Source organism: Jaculus jaculus, chromosome 16 (assembly GCF_020740685.1).
Source record: "Jaculus jaculus isolate mJacJac1 chromosome 16, mJacJac1.mat.Y.cur, whole genome shotgun sequence".
In the NCBI taxonomy this organism is placed as follows: domain Eukaryota; kingdom Metazoa; phylum Chordata; class Mammalia; order Rodentia; family Dipodidae; genus Jaculus; species Jaculus jaculus.
Genome location: NC_059117.1, coordinates 21,281,284 through 21,294,573, shown reverse-complemented (window position 1 = coordinate 21,294,573; position 13,290 = coordinate 21,281,284). Strand labels below are relative to the sequence as shown.

At 39.5% G+C, this 13,290-nt stretch overlaps 1 protein-coding gene and 1 non-coding gene across 4 annotated transcripts in view; one reads left to right on the top strand and one right to left on the bottom strand.

Annotated features, from left to right (window-relative positions):
• Cog5 (component of oligomeric golgi complex 5) overlaps positions 1–13,290 on the top strand; it is a 277,027-nt gene that overhangs the window by 110,140 nt on the left and 153,597 nt on the right. The window lies entirely within an intron of this gene.
• On the bottom strand, positions 6,886–6,956 carry LOC123455455. The gene has a single exon (XR_006633925.1). It is a non-coding gene; the product is annotated as a small nucleolar RNA SNORD66 (small nucleolar RNA).

Genomic DNA, 13,290 nt, shown 5'->3' with positions numbered 1-13,290 from the left:
GAGTCCTGAAATAAACCCTCACATTTACAGTCAGCTGACCTTTAAACAAGGATGTGAAGACAATTTAACTGATAATTAATAATCTTTTCAACAAATGGTGCTAGGACAAGCGATATCTACAAGGAAACAAAGGCATATGACCACATGTCACATACTACAAAGCAGGAGCCTGGGAAGACAGGTGTGAGTGTATCACCGAGGTCGGAGGATAATATTTGGATTGTTGCCACCTTTCTACCACATTTTGAGGCCGGGTTTCTCCCTGGATCCTGCTTTCCTATAGACGTCTTTGCTCTGCTGTACTCACCATCAGCTTCCGGGCAATTCTCCTGTCTCTCTCCATCTTGCTGCCAGCATGCTGAGCTTCTGGATTTTTAAAATGTTTTTTTGTTTTATTTTTACTTATTTGAGAGCGACAGAGAGAAAGAGGCGGGGGGGGGGGGTTTAAAAATGGGCGTGCCAGAGCCTCTAGCCACTGGAAATGAACTCCAGACATGTGCGCCCCCTTGTGCATCTGGCTAACGTGGGTCCTGGAGAATGGAACCTCAAACTGGGGTCCCTAGGCTTCACAGGCAAGTCCTTAACCAGTACAGCTTCTGGATTTTTACATGAGGTTTGGGGCTCTAACACACACCCAGGCTTGCGTAGTGAGCACTGTATCTATCCACTGAGCCATCTCCATAGCCTCCAAATTGTCAGAGTAAGGTTTATGATCTGGTTTCTTAGATGACACCAGAAAGATAAGTATCAAAAGAAAAAAATAGATAAAATGTGCTTCATCAAAGTTAAAAACTTCTATACTTAAATGGGGCTGGAGGGATGGCTCAGCAGCAAAGGCGTTTTTACCTGAAAGCCCGACAACCCAAGTTCAGTTCCCCAGGACCCACATAGAGCCAGATGCACAGTGGCACACGCATCTGGAGTTTGTTTGCAGTGGCCAGAGGCCCTGGTGTGCCCATTCTCTCTATCTCTCTGTCTCTCGCACTCTCTGTCTGACCGGGCGGCGGGGGGAAGAAACCATTTTGTACACAAATGAAAAGCATCAGCAGGGTGAAAAGACAACCCACAAAATCATTTGCCATTCATATATCTGACACAGATACTTATATGCAGACTATATAAAGAACTCTTACAATTCAAAAATAACAAACAGTTCAACTAAAAATGGGTAAAGAAGTTAAATAGTGATTTTAAAAAGTAGACAATATATACATAAGAAATGACCAACCCCATTAGTCATTAGGGAAATGCAAATCAAAACCAGTGATTAATATACCACTTTACATCCCTTCAGTGGCTGAGCGAAGAAGGCTGTACAGTAATGCTTCACTCACACTGAGCTGTTCATATTGTGTTCCCAGAACTCTTTTAAAATCAGTTTATTTAATTCCTTTGAAAGTGTAAAATATTGTTCTGTAAAGATCCTTTATTATAAGGGATAGATCAAGGTAAAAATTGGAATGACACTCTTAATAATACTATTTTATTATTTAGTATCTTTTACTGTACAGTTGTTTTGTTGTGTAAGAACTCTTGAATTTTCTTAAGAAAGGAACAGATGAAAAATGCTATTGAGTTAATGAGGAGACCCCCCACTTAGCAAACTCTGGTATCTGATCTCCTAGCCCAAGTAAGCTTTTGTTCTACTTCCCCAAGTCCTCTTCACAAGCATATTCATTCATTGTGAAAATTCTCTTCAGTAGCCCAAGAGCTCTTACACTTAAGAATCTGGGAGCTGCTGGCTGTGTGCCAGAGCACATTGTGTAGAAGATGACGCAGCTCATCCTGCAGCTGCTCTGCACGTGGAGCGCTCCTTGACTTGACTTCTCAATTACCTCCTTTGGTCGACAGCTTCAGGCTTAAATTGGGGTTGATTGAAGATGAGGAAAAGTGAAGGAACCTATCAGGGAGATGTGTTAGTTTCCAGGGGACCCTACAACAGACTACCACAAACTGAGTACCTTAAAACAACAGAACCTTACTCACACAGTGCTGCAGGCTGGAAGTCTGAAATGCAGGTGTTGATGGGAGCCATGCTATCTCTTTCAATACAGGAAGAATCCTCCCTCTAGCTTTTGTTGGCTGTGACCACCTTTGTACTTCCTTGACTTCTGGATGGATTGCTCCATCTTTTCCTGTCTTCGACATGGCCTTTATGGTCTTTGTGGGTATTCTCTCTGTGTGCCTGTGTCCACATTGCCCTCATTTTATAAGGATTTCCAACCTAAAACAATATATGGCCTCATATTACTTGTATTATGTCTGGAAAGATCCTTTTTACAAATAAAATCACATAAATATGAGGGTTAAGAGTGCAGCATACCATTTTTTGAAGGGCATAATTCAATAATGGGTGCACGTATGTATACATATGCATGGGTTCTTTAGTCAGATGTGTCTGTTAAGTATTTTCTTTTTTTTTTAATTTTTATTTATTTATTTGAGAGCGATAGACACAGAGAGAAAGACAGAGAGAGGGAGAGAGAGAGAATGGGTGCGCCAGGGCTTCAGCCTCTGCAAACGAACTCCAGACGCGTGCGCCCCTTGTGCATCTGGCTAACGTGGGACCTGGGGAACCGAGCCTTGAACCAGGGTCCTTAGGCTTCACAGGCAAGCGCTTAACCGCTAAGCCATCTCTCCAGCCCTGTTAAGTATTTTCTAGAGGAGACTAAGGTACAGATATGTACTTCCTTATATTTTAGTTTATTGTTGTGAGTGCTTTATACTATGTAAATTAGATTTTTCATTAACCCTAATTAATTAAAGGAATAACAAAATACTTTTATCAATGGATTGATGGGGACTTTTAAAAATTATTTACTTGCAATGCAAGAAGAGAGAGAGAGAACAAGAATGAAGGAGAAAGCATGATGTGCCAGGGCCATTAGCCAGTGCAAATGAATTCAAGACACATGTGTCACTTTTTGCACTTGGCTTTACGTGGGTACTGGGGAATTGAACCCCGGTCAGATAGCTTTGCAAGCAAGTGCCTTTAACCTCTGGAATATCTCTTCAACCCCAATATGGACCTTTTTTTTTTTTTTTTTAACTTTTAGTATTGTATCTAAACCAGTTTGATGCAATCACTGTGTCTTTCCAAGTGTGTTCACTAGATGCTAATCTTATGAAATCTTCTAAAATCTTATCAGACAAATGTGAAGGATGGGTGGTATCCTATGGATGAATCAATTTAAGAGATGTATATTATATTCTGCGTGTGTAATAATGGTACCAAGGAGTACTACAATAAAGAAACCTACTGTATTTTCTGTTTGACCCACAATTTCCTACATTTGCTCATCATAACACCTACTTTAAGAATCAATGCTCAGAGCCGGGCATGGTGGCACATGCCTTTAATCCCAGCACTCGGGAAGCAGAGGTCGGAGGATCGCCATGAGTTCAAGGCCACACTTAGACTACATAGTGAATTCCAGGTCAGCCTGGACTAGAGTGGACTACCTCGAAAAACAAACAAAAAAACAAAAAGAATCAATGCTCATGAAATATTTAGTCTTTTGGAGCACCCAGACCTGAGAAAAGCAGTCCCTATAGTCTTCATGCCTACTTGGTAATCTGAGTGCTGTGATGCATGCTCGTAGCCCCAAGTACTTGGAAATTTGTGGCAAGAGGATTGTTGAACCAAAAAGTTTCAGGCCAGCCTAGGCAACATAGCAGAACTGTTGCAAAACAACAGAAACATATAAAAAGAATTTTGTCATTGCTTTTAAAGCTTTATGAAGAAACTACTTAATGGATATAATAGATGTGTTTACTGTTCAGCTTTCGGGATAAGGGACTGCAGTGTGCAGTTGGTGTCTGTTGTATGTGTTTGGACAGTACTTAATAGGTATTAAAGTGGCTCATTGAAAGAGGTGATTGGTCATGCAGGTAGTTCTTTTCACAATTATATGGAAGAGAGAAGCTGGGTTTTGTAGGGTTTTTTTTTTTGTTGTTGTTGTTCTGTTTTTTGAGGTAGGGTCTCACTCTAGTCCAGGCTGACCTGGAATTCACTTTGAAGTCTCAGGGTGGCCTTGAACTCACGACGATCCTCCTACCTCTGCTTCCCAAATGCTCGATTAAAGGTGTGTGCCACCATACCCTGCAGATTTTTTGGTTTTGTTGAAAAGCCCTGAGGTTTTATTTGATGAATATGTTACAGATTTCACTCCTTTTTAGAAAATGCTTTATTGACACAAAATGGATATGTAGCAACCTCACTTAAGATGTACAAGGTTGATAAATTGTGATATATGTGTGTGTGTGTGTGTGTGTGTGTGTGTGTGTGTGTGTATGTATGTATGTATACATTTTTAGGGAAGAACCACAAATTGTGGGGTTTATTTAAGGGAAACTGGGATGTAGGAAGAAGGCTGGAGCAGAGATTAAGAAACCTGTATACATGTGGAAAACACAGCATAGTTCTTGAGATTCATTTAAGAGAAATTTAGCTTTTGGGGGAAAGACTGGAGTGGGGCCACAAGCATGTGGAAGATAGCACCTAGAAGCTTGCATGGGGAGATTTAGAAGAGATACACGCAGCATCCACCCTGAGCCTCCCCATGGAAGCAAGTCAAGAGGGCAAATGGTAGTGGCTTAAGGAAGACTAGCAGAGGAAAAATATCAAAGCAGAGACCAAAAAATTCAAATGAGAAGTGAGTAGTAAAGTGAGTTGTACTGTACACCCCAAGTTTAGAGAAACTACCCAGCTAACAAGCCCAGTGTTAGAAAGTGCACCCATGTGGTAGATCTAGAGTATAAGGGCAATACACGTATGTTTGATTCAGAGACAGAGGAAAATCATACATGTAATTAAAGTGATAAGTTACCCCAAAGTATAAAGAAGAGACAAGCAGAGAAACTACTAAGACCAAGAAACAGTACTCTGCTCTCCCCAACCCAGCTAACTAGGCTGGAGGGGGTCGGGGAGCCAGACTCTCATGTATCCAGCAAGGGGATGCAGAGAGAGAAAAAAGCTGAATAAAAGTCTTTATCCTCGATTGAAAATGTATTTTTTCATCAAATTCAGGCATGTAAAGGTTTTTAGGTGTGAAGGGGAGGCTTCAGGGCCAGCTCACCTGGGTACCTGGGTAGTGACCGCCGCCTATCCAGGTGGCTTGCTAGAGGGCGGGCAGCAGCAGGGCACTGTAGCTGCTGCAGCTGAGTCTTGACCACACATGAGCTGCATTCCTGCCAAGAGCTCCTTTCATACCAGGACGAGGTAGCAACGATTCTGTGTCCCAACCAAAACAGCCTAAAAGAAGTGAGCACCCTCCTATTTCTGCTTCAGTGTGAGCAGTACCATGATTAACAAGTCAGCAGAAAAAGAACAACTACCCAGAGTTTTTCTTTTAACAGATGACCGTTCAGTGTCTTTCTGCCTGCTTTCCAGCTTCCCACCCTCCTTCTTCTTCCCTTCTTCTCTCCCTCCTTCCTTCTTTTCCTCTCTGTTTCCCTTCTTCATTCTTCTGGTGCTCACTGAAAACAAACATGGAGTAAGATTTAGGGAAGGAAATACCCCTATTTTAACAAAAAAAAGGTTTTTTTTCACCCTTTAAAAAATAGATGAAAGAAGGGCTTTTAATGCTAAATTTCTCTGAAGTTTTGAAGGATAAGCTAGATCAAATATAGTGGTTTGAAATACAAACTCACACACACACACATTGAGAAGAGTTTTAGACTTGAAACATGAAATTCAGCCAATGGAGGTTACGTAAGCGTGAGGCTGTTTTGTGATAGTTAACAGCAAGTAAAGATTGACTGGAAAAATACAAAATTGAGCTTAGTTTGTATCTGGTCATTAGGATTTTTTCCCCTAGCCCTATTGTAAGGACAGAAGCTAGCAACTAAATCCATTATGAAAATAATTGCTTACTTGTATGTATTTTTTAAAACTTTTATTGACAGATTCCATAAGTATAGAGAAAAAACATAATTCCCGGGCTGGAGAGATGGCTTAGTGGTTAAGGTGTTTGCCTGCAAAGCCAAAGGATCCCGGTTCAACTCTCCAGGACCCACGTAAGCCAGATGTACAAAGTGGCGTATGCATCTGGAGTTCATTTGCAGTGGCTGGAGGCCCTGGCACACTCATTCTCTCCCCCCCCCACTCTCAAATAAATAAGTGAAATATATTTTTTAAAGTGATTTATTAAAATAATGTAATTCCCATGACCTCCATTTTTCATCTCCCATATCTGCCCTCTGTTGAATCCCTTGTTTCCAATTAGTCTCTCTTCTATTTTGATGTTCTCGTTTTTCCTCCTATTATGAAGGTCCTGTGCACAAACACTGTGAGATCATGAATATCAAGGCTTTTTTGTGTTTGTAAGACAGCATTGTAAGCAGTTCTCCTATCCCTTTGGCTCTTACGTTCTTTTACTACCTCTCTGCAATGGACCCTGACCTTCGAGGGTCAGATAGAGATGTCTCTTTCTAGTGCTGAACACTCCACTGTCACTTCTCAGCACTATGATGATTTTTTAATCTCTGTGACGGTCACTGCTAGCTGCAAAGAGAAGTTTCTCTAAACAGAAGTGAGAGTAGCAGTAATGTATGAATATAAACATAAAATAACTGTTTAGAGGGCACTTTGGTAAGCATAATATATGCATTTAGTGAGGCAAGAGCAGGCATTACTTCCCTAGGGCTCATGACTCCCCTGCTGTAGGCTTTTAACTAGGTTTTCAGTAGCAGGCAGGTATCTGTGGATTAGACCTCCCAATCAGAGAGCAGCTGGTTTCCCCATAACAGACATGCTACTGCTGCACCAGTTAGCACATTTGGCCTGGCTGACCAGCCTTAAGGATTGCAGGGTTCACTGATGTTTACCACCATTGATAACTTCCCTCTCTCCAAAGGCTGCATGTTGCATATATCTGTCTAGCATTCTGACAGCTAGTCAGCACCAGCATGATTTCTCAGTGACCTGTAGCCCAAACATGAAGTCATCAACAGTAGGATCTTACCATCTAATTCTGGTGGACAACCAAGAACCTTGGCAATGGCCTGTAATGTTTTGGGAGCATGAGGGAACCACCCTAGCCAACAACTCACTGGAAGGTATCCCACTCCTGCCACTGAAATTTTTCTAGGACCAGTCTATGGCTTCTGGGCGCATCATCATCCATGTCCATAGAATATTTCTACCCATTGATTTTTCATTCTCGTTCATCCATATTCTCTCGCTCACTCTCTTGCTCTGTTTTCTTTGAGGCAGAGTCTCACTCTAGCCCAGGCTGCCTTGAACTCATAGTAATTCTACTACCTCAGCCTCCTTAGTGCTGAGATTAAAGGTTTGGGCTTTTCTTTTTCTATTTCTTCCTTTCTTTTTTTTTTTTTTTTGGTTTTTCGAGGTAAGGTCTCACTCTGGCCCAGGCTGACATGGAATTAACTATGTAGCCTCAGGTTGGCCTCAAACTCATGGTGATCCTCCTACCTCTGCCTCCCGAGTGCTAGGATTAAAGGTGTGCACCACCATGCCCAGCCTGGCCCTCCCTCCTTCCCTCCCTTCTCTCCTCTCTCCTCCCTCTCTCTCTCTCTCTCTCTCTCTCTCTCTCTCTTTCTTTCTTTCTTTTATTTGCAAGGAAAAGAGAGAGAGAGGGAATATGGATATGAATGGATGCACCAGGGCCTCTTGTCACTGCAGGCAAACTTCAGACACGTTCACCAATTTGTGCATCTGGCTTCATGTGGGTGCTGGGGAATCAAACCCAGGCTGTCAGACTTTATAACATAGCACCTTTAGCTGCTGCGCTATCTTCAGCCCCAAGCATTTTTAGTTGTTGTTTGTTTGCTTTCAAGGCAGGATCTCGCTCTAACCCAGACTGACACTTTGTAGTCCCAGGTGGGTCTTGAACTCATAGTGACATTCCTACCTCTGTATTCTGAGTGCTGGAATTAAAAGCATGTGTCACCATGCCGGCTACATATGTACTTTTTTTTTTTTTTTTTTTGGTTTTTCGAGGTAGGGTCTCACTCCGGTCTAGGCTGACCTGGAATTAACTCTGTAGTCTCAGGGTGGCCTTGAACTCGTGGCAATCCTCCTACCTCTGCCTCCCGAGTGCTGGGATAAAGGCGTGCGTCACCACGCCCGGCTTTACATATGTACTTTTTATGGCTTGCAAACATACCTGAGTGCTGGAGAGATGGCTTAGCAGTTAAGGCGCTTGCCTGCAAAGCCAAAGGACCTCGGTTTGATTCCCCAAGACCAACGTAAGCCAGATGCATAAGGTGGTGCATGCATGTGGAGTTCGTTTGTGGTGGCTGGAGGCCTTAGCATGCCCATTCTCTCTCTAATAAATAAAAATAAAAAATGCTGAAAAAAATACTTGAAAGTTGGCTGGGGTGGCTTACATCTTTAATCCCAGCACTCAGGAAATTTAGGTAGGAGGATGGTTATGAGTTTAGGGCTAGCCTGAGGCTACATAGTGAATTCCAGGTCAGCCTGTGCTAGAGGGAGATCCTACCCAAAACCCCCACCCATCCTCCAAAAAGAAAAAGAATTAAAAAAACATACTTTACTCACATTATCTTATTTGTCCATACAGCCATTCTTCATTTGAACTAGGTATCTCATCTTCAATTTTGCAGTGTGTCAAAAGTTACATGATTTTTCTCAGGTCATTCAGATAAGGAAAGTACAGCACAGATGCCCTCATGCCTGGCCTGGTGTGCCTTTCTTCATACACTGTGCCTCTGTAAACACAAGAAGCAAGTCCGTGTTGAGACATTTTGGTGGCTGGGTGTAGTGTAGTGGTCCTGGGTTCAGGCACAAGGGTCAAGGGAAAAAGCATTTTGAAGATTGTAAAGTTGTTTCAATGAATATTTACTATTATGCATTACATAAAGATAAATATACATTGGTAAATTGCCTTTTCTTTGAACTTAATGTCCTTTGTTAGGTACCTACTGGATTTTATAAAGGCTTTATATATTTTTCATGGTGATACTTTAGTCTTTCATTTACTGTAATGATTCCCTCCATTTTTTCTTCTAATATTTTTACCATTTTTCTTTGGAAAAAAATAGAAATTTTGCTATGAAATATTTATTTTAATTCCTTTCTTTAAAAATTAAAAATAGGGGCTGGAGAGATGGCTTAGCGGTTAAGCGCTTGCCTGTGAAGCCTAAGGACCCCAGTTCGAGGCTCAGTTCCCCAGGTCCCACGTTAGCCAGATGCACAAGGGGGCGCACGTGTCTGGAGTTCGTTTGCAGAGGCCGGAAGCCCTGGCGCGCCCATTCTCTCTCTCTCCCTCTATCTGTCTTTCTCCCTGTGTCTGTCACTCTCAAATAAATAAATAAAAAATGAACAAAAAAAATATTAAAAAACAAATTAAAAATAGTTTTCCTATAAGAGCTGTTTTTATTAAAGATTCTATGGTTGGTTCAATAACTTGAGAGCTTTTATTTATGTTTTTCTGTTTATCTAGTTATGCCTAGGTTCTCATTTATTTTTGCCTATATAGTCTGTATTTTCTGTAAGTCATTATTTCTATTGTCCAAATACTACATAGTGTTTAAGTGTTCTGTTGGGGCTGGAGACATGGATTAGCAATTAAACACTTGCCTGCAAAGCCAAATAACACAGGTTTGGTTCCCCAGGACCCATATAAATAAATAAATAATAAAATTGTAAAGATGTTCTATGAATATATGTTATATTTTATATGTTTAATATTGTGTTTTCAATTATGTTATACCCTACTTGAAGTATCTTTCCTGTTACACATAAAATTTTTTATATAAAATATTCCCCCCCAGGTAGGTTTTGTTATCATACTTAAGATACCTACTTATATAATTAAAACATACCAAATGTAAGAATAAGACATTGCTATACTAGAATAAGAAAATTAAAATAAAAATGTATATGTATTGCCTTGTTAGAATTTTAAGTGACATAATTTTTCTCTAACTTTGTGTTTTCTTAGGTTTCTGTAGTAATAATTTTTAAAGGAGATATCTATGATCTTCTTTAAAACAGTTTTTAAAAATTGAACTACCTTAGATTTTAAGTAGAGTTCCTTAACTTCTGGGACATTATTTTTTGTCGTTCTTATTGTTCAGTGGGATCTCAGATCTCATTTTGCTTGAATAAATTAGCTTTGTCAATATTCTAACTTGATTCCACTCATGAATTGTCATATCATTTTAAGGTTGTTTTGCTTTATTCTGTTTTAAAATTGTTATTTACAGGTGGGATTCTCTAGTAACTGTCTTGTATGGTAGCATCTTTCCTTTCTAGCTCATTTTCAGTCTTCCAGAGAAGTCCATATCAGCCAGTTTTATGTACTGATTCTTTTATTTATTTATTTTATTTTTTGAGGTAGGTTCTCACTGTAGCTCAGGCTGACCTGGAATTCACAATATCATCTCAGGGTGGTCTCAAACTCATGGTGATCCTCTACCTCTGCCTCCCAAGTACTGGGATTAAAGGTGTGCACCACCAAAACCAGCTCTGATGCTTGCTTTTGTACAAGGCAGGCTTTTGCCTGAAGTTCTTAGTCAAGCAGAGTTAGGTGTATAGAAGAATCATGTGTAGAACTGTTTAAATAATCTTAACATTGGGTTCTAAAGAGTGGCCTCAGGAAATAGTATATAAATATAACTACAAATTTAGATTGGGAAATTACTTCTAGGAAATATGATAGAGCAAAAGTCATAATTAATACAATGTGATATAAGGAAAGGAAGCAGAAATTATGTAGCATACTCAAGAAGAAATAAACTTAAGCAATATTCAGACTTATCACTTAAAAATTCACATTAGACCAGCTATTCATTTATTTATTTAAGAGAGAGAGAGAGAGAGAGAACGGGCATGCCAGGGCCTCTAGCTGCTGTAAATGAATTCCAGATGCATGCACCACTTTGTGCATCTGGCTGATGTAGGTCCTGGGGAATCAAACCAATGTCCTTTGGCTTTACAAGCAAATGCCTTAACTGCTAAGCCATTTCTCCAGCCCTTATTTCTCATTTTTTAAATGTTTTATTTATTTACTTATTTATTTGAGAGAGAAAAAGGTGATAGAAAGATGGATGGATGATAGATAGATAGATAGATAGATAGATAGATAGATAGATAGATAGATAGATAGATAATCAGCATGCCAGTGCCTATAGCCACAGCAGATGAACTCCATGTGCATGTGCCACTTTGTACATCTGGCTTTACATGAGTCCTGGAGAATAAAACCGGGTCCTTTGGCTTTGAAGACAAATGCCTGAACTGCTAAGCCATACCTCCAGCACAAGATTATATATTTTAGCCAGTATGTTAGATATGTGCAACAGTGGTAATATCCATTGTTGCTGTGGTTAGACATTGCTCATAGATTAGGAAGAACTATATCCTTTTTCAAAAGTAGCTTGATAATTTGTATCAAGATGTATGAGTTATTTGATGACTTGCATCAAGAAACCCAGTGTTTCTTTTATTCAGAAAATCTGTCTTTGACATTTTCTCAGCTAAGCAATCTATTTTATCTTTGGTACTTTCTTAAAGAAACAGTTACAAGTATTTTAAATTTGTGTCTGTAAAGATGCTTAAAGTAGTTATTTATGATGACAGATATGGTATATGGAGGGCAGAGGTAAATAAATTTTTGTTTCCTTGTCAAAATAGTAGGTTTTATTTTAAAAACTTGGTATTTATAACAACAATAATGGGGTGGGTAAATGCTTATACTATTAATAGAGAAGATAATGTAGGCATGTGAGGGGAATATAGTTCCATGGCAGGAGTGTGTGCTTAGCAGTCCGCAGCACTGAAACAATAAATAATGTACAGGTAGGTTAATAACAAAAGAGAGACAAATTGAAAGAAAAAAGAGAGACAAATTGGAAGGGGGAGGGTGCATTTGAAAGTGGGAGTGGGGAAGGGAGTTATCATGGTGTACTGCCTCATATTTATGGAAGCTGTCAGTAAAGAGTTTTAAAAAAGACAAATTATAGAAGAATACAGTAGGCAGTTAACTGAAAGTTCAAGCAACTTTTATGTATGTGGAAACCCTGAAGGTTTCTTGTGCTTTCTTGGAGGCATATGTTGGAATGGTGCTCTTTGCAAAGTAAACGTGGAGGAGGAAGCAACTTTGGTTGATAAGTGACTATAGCCAGCTGTCCAGTTGCTGTGTCAGTTTGTGATTCCTCTGCTTTTTCTCACATAAACATCCAGGAGGAGGATTTGTTCTATTTTGGTGCTAGTTCAGAATTTGGGGATGCATGAATTTTTCAGACATACTCAAGTAAAATCAATCATGTACTCCCATACTTACCTCTGTGGTGTTAGGTTTCATAATTTCCCCTCTCTTTTCAGTAGTTCTTTGATTCCAGAAGTTTTTGATGAGCATTGTAGTATATAAAGGCTTTATCCAGTTCTGGGCTAATGTCTTTGCATTGAATAAGATTCTTCACTCCTCTCCTGCTACAATACTATGAGGTGTATGTATCATGTCACCCAGACCTTGCATGTGGTGCCTCTTGGACATTTGAGACATTTGAGTCTTTCTTACTCTTGGACTTACTTCACATGTCTGGTCTTTTTTCATTTATTGATATAAAATATATTGATTTTTGTGTTGATCTTTTCTAATAATGTACTATATTCTGATGTACTGTTTTATATACATTAATATTTAAAGTAAATTTTTCAAAATATGGTTTTACCTTGTGTAAGTTACAAATATTGTTCACCAAACGTGAAGATTTCTTACTAGGAACATGTTGTGTCATCTGTCTCTGCTAAGTTTTTGACAAGTTTGTGTGTGTCATATATTTGTTAAAACATATTTCCTGGGCTGAGGAGATGGCTTAGTGGTTAAGACACTTGCCTGCAAAGCCTAACAACTCAGGTTCAGTTCTCCAGTATCCATGTAAAAGCAGATGCACAAAGTGGCATATGCATCTGGAGTTGATTTGTAGTGGTTAGAAGTACTGACGTGTGCCCATTCTCTTTCTTTTTCTCTCCTCCTCTGTCTTTTTAACTCTCTCTGCTTACAAATAAATAAATAAAAATATTAAAATTTTTTCCTTATCATAATGTTGAATCATTAATACCAATAAGTATATACCTGTCATTTATTTTTTTAATGTATATATATTTTTTTAATTGACTTCTATGCTTATAAGCAACAAACCATGGTATTTCCCTCCCCTCCCCCACTTTCCCCTTTAGAACTCTGCTTTCCATCATTTTCTCACCCTCTCTTCATTAGTCTCTCTTTTTTATTTGATGTGATCATCTTTTACTCCTATTTTGAGGGTCTTGTGTGGGTATTGCTAGGCACTGCAAGT